This window comes from Centrocercus urophasianus, unplaced genomic scaffold (genome assembly GCF_019232065.1).
Source record: "Centrocercus urophasianus isolate 14NV4802_14NV808 unplaced genomic scaffold, USGS_Curo_1.0 seq_35, whole genome shotgun sequence".
In the NCBI taxonomy this organism is placed as follows: domain Eukaryota; kingdom Metazoa; phylum Chordata; class Aves; order Galliformes; family Phasianidae; genus Centrocercus; species Centrocercus urophasianus.
The window spans coordinates 921760-931629 of NW_024884922.1; the positions used below are offsets into that span (position 1 = coordinate 921760).

The following is a 9870-nucleotide window of genomic DNA, read 5'->3' on the forward strand; positions in this document are numbered from 1 at the left end:
ACAAACCAAAAACCACCTTTGCTTTTGTGCTTAAGCAGCCTGTAAGTTGTCAGTTTCTTCAGCCCTTCCAAATTTAAGAACTGCACTTGTAAATATACAAGTTGAATTTACTTAGAAAGAAAGCTTTCCTATGTACTATTTATAAAAAGCAGAACATTTTCTACCTACAGATTTAGTCAACAATTCTATTATAAGATATCCATTTTATATAAAAATGTTAATTTTTCGAAGATTATATACACAAATCCATTAGAGATAAGAGACTTAATCCAAATCCTATTCACTAAACCACACTGTCTCCTCTTACTGTCAAGGAAGACTTTGGCCCTACCTTGCACTGAAGCACAGTTATGCCCAATCCTTACACTTCTACAGGACTATTCTAATCCTAGCCCCACATCCTTCAGAAAAGCACCTCTTACATCAACAGATGCAGAACAACACATTATTCCTTCATTCTGTTTGTGTAGTGTCCACAGACTGTTCTCAACAAGTGCAATGCTTGACTCACACAAAGGGCCTAAGAGAGGATGAATTCTGGACTGTGCATCCTTTTCACCCAATCTAACAATCAGACCATTGCCAGACACAGCAGTTTTTAATTGCTTTACAAAAAAAAAAAAAAAAAAAAAAAAAAAATCAACAAGAGTTCTGAAGAAAGTCTCCTGGCTCGCAAAACATATTTGGTTGGCTCAGAAAGCTCCAGGTAACACACACAACCCTTTCCTGAAAGGAAGAAGTTCACTTCCCAAAACTCTTTTATTTAAAGCTGACATCATCTAGTTACAGATCCGCAAATTATGATATACTGATTGATGGTGGGCTTTACAGTCTGTCTAAATGTTGTTGTCCTCAGTCTTACTGTAATACCACGTTGCACAAGTTACACATTACATCCCAGCTAAGCATATGGAGTCTTCTTTCCCGTGCTATCATTATGCTCTTCTGTTACAAAATGCATCCTTCATATATATTTATATATTATATATATATATAAAATAGATGTACCTATATTTAAGGAGCAAGCTATAGCAGTTTAGACTACAAAAACACAAGAAAAAAAAAAAAGCCATCTATACAGTTATATCCAGGAAAGATGATGCATCTTCTCTTCTTGACAGAGCACAAAATTTATTTATACTTAAGAAAAAGAGAAGAAAAAAAACCAAGCTCATCAATACTCCCATCTATTAGTTAATTCACACTGAACAGTACAGCTAGTTACAAATCATTGCATGTAAGAGTTCAATATATAGTGCAGACTCCATCACTTGAAGATTATCTTTCTGTTAACCAGTCTCCACTTGGAGCTTTGTTAGATTTGCTGAAGCATAACTCACACATTTTTTATAACTTCACCTGCAAGCTTGTTGTTTTAATAGCATATATACACATCTTAGAAGTCTTGATTAGAGTAGACAGGCCAGAAATACTTCACTGCTCTCTTGGAAACAGATGCAAGCCATCCACACTGTCAGCAAGTTGATAGCTACAGAGGGAAAGACAAAACAGAACAAACGGACCATGGGGAGGTCACCAGGAGCTCTCAGGAGGTCACACGTGGCAGCCTTAGGTCAGCCTCCAGTTATGTCCTAAAGTACAGTCATAGCAGTACAGGAAACGAGACGCAGGAAGAGGGAAGGCACCTGTGACGGGCTTGGATTCCCAAAGACCCCAGAGAGCTAACGAGGCCTGACAGCATTCTTGCGATAGATCTTTCGAGGCCAACCATGCCCAATTGCCACTGACGAGATGTTAGCATGTGACCTCACAGTGTGAAGCACTATCTACTTGGAGAGCAAGGAGATTTTTGAGCTCAAAGTGTGCCAAAGAATGCTGAAGAAAACATCATGTGGTATTTCAATGCGTCCCCATCAGGCCTGGGAGCAGGCAATACCGTACTTTGGAATGGTCACTCACACCTCCTGCTCCTACCTGACCTGATCACCACTCAGCACCACTCCTGCACTACCCAGAAGGCAGCTCCCTGGCTCAGGTACACAGCACCTGTTGAAAGCAGCTTAGCTGTGGCTTCCATCTATGTTTCTATTAAGGAGGATGGCTTTTCATTTTTTGCTGGCCACCAGCATGTTACTCAATTGGTCCCTGAAGGCCAAATGCGGTCCCCAGTTCAAGAATTGAAGCAAATAATATGCTTTACATCAAGGAAATGAACATCCACATACTTAGCAGGTATGGGATATTCTTACAACTTGGATGAAAGTTAGATTTGTTCAAAGTTGAACATTAAACAGGCTGCTTCAAATCAGTGAAATCTGAATATTACCTCTAACAGCAATAGAAGCCAGATTTATTCCATAATATCCAGAAAAAAGCAGCCAAGACCTGCCGCCTGTTGATCTCATCCCTCATCAGTAGGAGCCAATACAACCACAGAATCTTTCCAACTGGAGGATAGCCATGAATGATGTGTTTATGACAGTGAACTGCGCTATTATTGCCATTTAAAACGGAACTCCAACAGAGTGACTTTCCACAATAATCCTGCCTAGGCTGGTGTTTAGCTCCTGATGAGTCTGCCCATAAACCTCTGAGGGTCAAAATAAACTTATTAATGGATTTTCAATCATAATCCAGCCCTGCTTTACAGTGGTAGAAGCCCAAACTTTCACTCACTCTGAAGTCTGTCTATCCAGCTTCCCCTGGTAGCACTTCTACCACTGTATTTCAGGTTAAAAGCAGCTAAAACTTCTTCCATACAAATGAAAGACTGCTACCACCAGAAAAAAAAAGAAAAAAAAAGGTTATATTTCACAAGAAGCATATTAATCAAATTTTGAAGCACATAAACTCTTGGGTTTCCGGTAGACATCGAGAAATGGAAATCACTCCACATGTTGGTCTCAGAGCTTTCATTTTTGTACACTTCATCCAGCAATATAAGATGCCTAATTTCATTTAGAAGTTCACAAGTCTTTCATAAGGGAAGTGACAACAGGTCACCTGCAGAGGATTGTTTAAACATGGCTGTGGTTTTCTCAAGAAATAGCTACTTGACACAGAATTATACAAGAGAAAAAGTATTACTGTCATTCACAGAATTTTAACGGTTAAGTATTCTAGACAAGTTGAGCCTCCACGTTGTTTTTTGTTTAGCATTTTGAATAACTTGTGCCAGAAAATTTTAATGATTAGGTTAGACAGATTCAGGTAAAGTGGCAGTATCATTAAGAACAGACAAGACCTTCTCTTTCCAACTTAGCCATGAAGTGCCACACATCTTTATCTGAAAGACTTGGACATTCTGTTACCACCTGAACAAAAAATTAGAAAGGATTTAGGTAATAGCTGCAGGACACCAAAAGGTACAAAAGAGATGTTAACCTTTCAGGTTATACTACTTAATGCACTTCTGAAAGGCATTCAGTTACTAAGTAGGTACAGTTTCTACTCTGCAAGAGAAATAGGAGCACCAAAATGAAATTGTTCTCTTCAGCACATTATAGGAAGGCTTTTCTTCTAATAAAAGGTGAGTGTTTTTAGAAATAGTTACTCTACCCAAGATAAGCAAACACTCTCAACTCACACTAGCATAGTTTACATCCAGAAGTTAGAAGCTTAGGCCAGCAGAATTTATGCATGAACAAATGCATCTTCATGGAATGTGGTGTAAGCAGCAGAGACTCCACTGCACTGCTTTGTCAAGGCCAAAGGGAGTGATGCAGAAGTGAATCTTGGCTTCAGCCTTTGCTCAGCTTGAACGGTGAAGGCTTCCAGTTGTGGAAAACGTATAAGGATTAATTTAAAACCAACAAGTTTTGCAAAACAGAATCAATTCTTGAATGACAAATTCAAAGTGGCACAACCTGTAAGCCTTTACACTATTTCATATTCTGACAGTTTTTCATAACCTTTCCAAACATTTTGCTACAGTTAACAAAAATGCACACGTTCTTTATCCAGGACATGTATCTTAGTTGGGATGAGTCACATGCCTACAATTTCAAAGTTTCATCTCTCAGTAAAAGCCTTTCATCTGAAGTTCTAAATTACTTGTATATTTCTAAGAGAACAAAATAGACCAGTAGGGATATCATGCCACTCTTTCAATACTCCTTCAGTACTAAGACCTTGAGGAGTAAGACACAGCCTGCCTTCCAGGCAGACTTTGTTAATCACAGATACAATATCTGAAAGTGTTTGTTATTCACATACAACAGTCCTTTTATGATCCCCTGCTCTGCGTGTGATAGTCTCAACTAAAAAAAAAAAAAAAAATAGTAATAATTTTCAGAAACTCCTACAATCACTTCAAGTTGATCATGAAGTACCCTACATGCATCCCATTTGGTAGCTTTATTTTTTCCTCCCATTTACAGACCATTTCTGTCAAAGCTATGTATTTTTTTTTAACTATTTCAGAAAATGAGATAGGCTAGACATAGGTACCACTACTTCAGGGGACAGTACACAGTATCAGTGCTAGTACTGTTAAACTATTCTGGTCAGACTAGATATTCACAGTATAACTACAGCAAAAGCTCAGTAAGATTAACTGCAATTCATCTAACTGATATTGCTGGATAAAATGCTAGGGTTTTAAAAATGAAGTACTAGAACTCTGAAAATAGGAAGCTAATTCTGCATATATGTCTGTGCATGCACATCTGGTCACACACAGCCCAAATTGTAAGTCACAAAACCCCTAATCCATCCACAATGCAACCCATCTGTATCACAGTTATATTTCCACTATATTCAAATTCTTTTTAACAGCACTTTATGTCTCTACTGCATGGTGCTCATTTTGCATTAAAAAAAAAAAAAAAACAAAAAACCACGAAAAACAGTAAAACTTTGTTGATCCTTAAACTGAGGTTTTGGTGATTTGAGATTTTGGTGATGTGGAGTTTGGCCATGCAGTTTTGGCTGTCCTCTGGTATTCATCATAATGGACAGTGATGACTAAATGTTGGAAATTTGATATACATTGCATAGTGTCATTCCAATAATTGACAACTTGAAGATTTACTAGGTGAACAAAAAAATTAAGAATGCATTCCTAACATTATAAAGTAAATATTTTCAATCATTTACAGTACAGTCATTCAAAGAATGCCAATGGTTTCAGACTATATCTTGAACAAATTGGCACAGACCTTCAAGAGGCAACTCTTTGCATTGCTATCCAAGAAAAAAAAATCTGTTTTTTTTTTTTTTTTTGGGAATTTTTTTTTTTTTTTTTTTTTTAAACCTTTTCCAAGGATCATTCTGTGCAAACTCATGGAAATAGAGCCAAACAATGGAAAAAAGTATGCAAGCCAACACATTCAATCTTTCCAAATGGAAAGCTTTCCATTTTTAAGTCTAATGGCAGAAGTAGGCTGTGCCACAGCTCTTCTCTTGCCACACAACAGTGTCAAATTGCACACATACTTGTATTTTTGTATTTTTTTTGAAGCAGTACCAGAACAGCAATCATTGTGTGCCTTCATCGCATACAGAATAACTCAAATTGGAAGAGGAAAGCCCTAGAAAAGAAGTAGGAGCTGGCTACTGCCACTGCCTTGCCCACTGCCTGATGAGGAGAGCAGCTGCCCAGGACGGGCTCTGTGAATGACAGTCTGGAGGAGTCCATGCAGCCTACAGAAGGAATCAGACAAATTGACATGTCTGGCTCCTGCTCTGCTGTGGCAAGTGCTTCTTTGGCCTTAGAGTAAGGGATCATAACAGTGCTTAGCATGAGTGAAATAAACTCATGTCTTCCCTCTCTGTAGATGGCTTAGCTTTTCTTTTCCTACAGAGACAGTTTGCTCAAAGAGGAAGCACTTTACATCTGCAGCAGCAGTTCCACACTATTCATGTGTGGCTCCACTCCCTTTAGTTGCAAACCTCTGCCTATCAACATCAGTGATACCTAAAGGCAACAAAAATTGAAAATTAACTGGACCAAGAGAAATTCTCTAGGAGGCTCACAGAGCTCAGCTTTTGTACAGACAGGACCACACAATTTTTCCCTGGCATGAAGTAATATTTTTGTGAAGTTAGAGTTATGTAACCAGGAAAATACTCAAGCACTCAAGAAATTTTCATTTGCCCAATTCCAGGCTTTCTGGGAGTGACCTACGATGCCACACTTTTAAACACAAAGCTTATTCTTTATATCCTCTAGTCCTATATAGATCTGCTCTGAAAAACATTTTCTCACATATTGCAAATTACTGTGAATTCAAAACCAATCCACTGAAAGAAGCAGAGATCCAGCAATACAGAACTCAGAAGAGCCCATGGCTAAGGAGTTATATTAAACAAAACAAAAAAAAAAAAAAAAAAAAAAAAGCAGGGAAAAAAATGTTCTAGCCCCCACCTTACTTAAGAAAATTAAGCATGATGCTTGCTTTTCCCCCCCTCCAACTTATGAGTCAAGACTTGCTCCTTCAAGCAGCAAAAATACCTTGTGAATCAAACTGCCTTAAGTAAAGAACTATCAAACAGCAACCCTAACAGTACAGTTTAAATTTTACTTGTTTCCTTTCATGTTGTGTGTACTCATTTTCACCTACCCAGCCTAAATCACCTCTGAAGGTGGTGAATATTGACTTTTGCTCTACAAGAAACATGTTTCTAGACACAGCCTTCTTGCTCAGACTGTGCTTCTAGACAGTGCTATGTAATTAATAACGAAGTTTCTACGAGTTTGTTTTTATTTTTTTTACCTGAAAGGTTTGCTCACTGCACGAGCAAAACACTATTCAACTATAAAATTACCGATATTTTTTATTTTATTTTATTTTTTTAAAAAAAAAAAAAAGCAATCAAAAGCTGTGCCGCAAAGATGCAACTGCAGCAAACATACAGAGCTTTTAGTCCACCAGGAAGCACACTACAATTATTTAGCTGATATCCCAAGACCATCACTCAATTACAACACTTGGCAGAGGTTTATCAGACTTCAGGTTTTGAAGGCTCAAGCATGAAAGATACTGAGTAAAGGGAAACATCATCCATAGAACAAGAGGGAAGCGAGACAGGGAAAGTTCCACCATACACAAGCCTCTACTACTGAAGAGTATCACAACCACTCCAGAGACCAGCACCTACTACCAGATTTCAGCTTAACAACCCCCTCTTCTATTGCTACCTATCAAGCAGCTGATGCCAAACAAAGGAAAAAAAAACAAAACAAAACAAATAAAGGTTCTCTAGCAAAATCGTGAATAACCCTTTCAACTGAAGATGCCTATGGCTTAAAGACAGAATGGACAAACTGTTTACATGCAGTTCTGCAGATTACAGTGCAATCTGGCTGTCTACTGTGAAGCCAGAGAAACAGTCACAGTATTGTAAACTGGGAATGAACTCTGTGGAAATCCTGGCCTTAAATACATGAGGTCTACCCAGCTTTTGCTTAAGCAAACCCAGTAAACCAGATATTAAAAGAAAATGAAGTTAACATGCAGCAGTCAAGCACCCACAGCCAACTGCAACCTGTTGAGGCAGAACACAAGGAAAAAACTTTGCTCAAACCCAAGGACAGGTCCTTGCTGACAGCAACTGAGGGCTGTCAGATGTTTGCTCCCACCACAGGACCTCTCTGGAGGAGGATTTAGCATCACTGACCATGAGCTAGTTTTGCCTTGGCATCAAGGAACAGAGGGTAGCCAGTGGAGGAGACAATCAAACAGCTTCCTTGACAATGGCAGTGTTGAATTCAAGCAAAGGGTTGCTCAAAACATTCCCAGTCATACTGAATGGCTATGTATTAAGTTCAACAAGTAAGCAAGAGATTAACAGGACAGAGAAAAGCCACACCAACACCCCAGGGGTCATGGCACAGCCCCACTTCAGCTAGTTCTGCAACGGGGACATGTGGTTCAGGACTGCTCTGTTCCACACCACGCTCTGCTCAAATGGTCACTTGGGAATACTGCCCGTCCCAGCCAGCCGACAGGTCCTGCAGCAGAGCTAGGCACAACACAGCCATCAGTGATATAAGCTCATGCAACCAGATGCTAAAGTTTTAATTCTATTATGGCCCGTACTAAAGTACTGATAACCAATACAAACCACCTATAAAAATTAGCAAGACGTGTTTTCTGCTCAAATTTATCAAATGGTACAATTCCTGGATTAGCAACTGAAATTAGAGTCTGCTGAAACGTTACACCAGCTTTGAACAGCAGTAATGCCTCTCAAAGAGGTGCAGAGAGCGCACTTTCCTCATTTCAGTTAATTCAGCTAGCTCAACAATCCACAGAGAAAGGTCATATTTCTCCAAGGATAAACAAGGTACCAATGCAGCTGACAGCTTCATGAATCTGAATAAAGCGTTTGTATTCCCTATCGACTGTCACTCACACTTCTTGTATTAAAGTCACTTTAACTGCACAAAATCCTCAAAATTTTTTACACTTCAGTTTAACCAGAAGATTCTGTGCTTTCCTTCGAACCACACCTCAAGCAAATGGAAGAAAGTTCCCAAACTCTCACTGCCATAAAGTTCTACACAGCTACAGGATGGAACTTTTTATTATTTCTAATTCTACTTAGTTAATATTGGGAAACCTGAAATACAAAACAGTAAAGAAAGATATTCAAGAAAACAAGTGAAGAAATCTTGAAAAAAAAAAAAAAAAAAACACATCAGAAACATTTTGAACTAGCTTTCACCTCAAATATAAGTGTACATCATGAAATTAACTCCACCAAATAAAGATAAAGTTGATATCCTAAACTTCAGGATGTCCAGTAAGCCAAGACAAACCTATTTAAAGCTAAGTTGGGCCTTAGTGGCCCAACACAAAGACAAAGCAAAGAACTTCACAAATGGGACAATAGAAACCTTCACTCTCCTGACAGAATTAAGGTCTGAGACTGATCTTTACAGAAATTGAGAATTTAAGACGAATTACCAGAGATCACACACTACCAAAAGAAAACCAAGTAGAGAAAAACAGATTAACTCCATAAAACAGCCTTTAACATAGTGCTTGAAAGTAGTTGCTGAGCTGCAGAGAGGACAGAAGCATCAAGCAATCTCCCATTCTCGAAATTAGTATCACAGGATCAGTATTTATAGAGAAGAATTAAGACAAAAGGCACTACAGCTCAATGACAACAAACATCAGAAAGCCACTGCAGTCACAGTGCTGAGATAAGGTAACACTGACAGTCTCTGCCAAAGCCTTGATGAAGGCACATCCTCAGGTTATTGCACCGGCTGCTTCAGCTTACTTTCCAAGAATGATTACGGACATAAGGCTCGGGCAGCTCCTAAACCAAACAAATATTTTGACCCCTTGTGATTTCTCTGAAAAATTGATGAGTAATGTAAGTGCAGGAAGAGGTCACCAGTCCATTCTGATGCACAAATGACCCAGTTATTGACCCAGGACTGCAGCGACTTCCTGAAGGAGGAATAATAGAGGTGAGTCTAAGAATACACATATCACACCTACATGAGTAAGTCAGCCAACTCATCACAAAAGGAAAGCCTGGTGCCAAAACGTTCCCTTCCTTCCAAACAAGGAGGCCAAACTAAACATGACTCAAATCTAATATTCCCCAAGCTACAGGTTACTTCGTTTTTATGAAGTAGAGTGCTTAAACCTCGATCCAGAAAGGCCAAGAGGCACTGACGATGCATGCTTGCTAAGCAAAGGCATCATCCAGGCTTTCTTCCAGCATAAGGGTGGGAAGACCCAGTAACTAAACCGATAAGACCTAGGAGATCAGAGCTGAGAGTGACATGATTTTGTCAGAAATCAAGTGGGCACATCGTGCACAGGGGTATGCCCAGTGCTCATCTTCCGTGAGCATCAAAGCTTTTGTTTCTTTTCAACAAACCACACAATTCTTCTTCAGGTCTTCTCCCTTCAGTTCTGTTTGGGTAAGGAAGTGCCAGATTTG

General features: G+C 39.1%; 1 protein-coding gene across 1 annotated transcript in view; it reads right to left on the reverse strand.

The window, feature by feature from the left end:
- UBE2R2 (ubiquitin conjugating enzyme E2 R2) overlaps positions 1–9870 on the reverse strand; it is a gene marked incomplete at its 3' end in the record, with an annotated part of 49603 nt that overhangs the window by 39048 nt on the left and 685 nt on the right. The window lies entirely within an intron of this gene.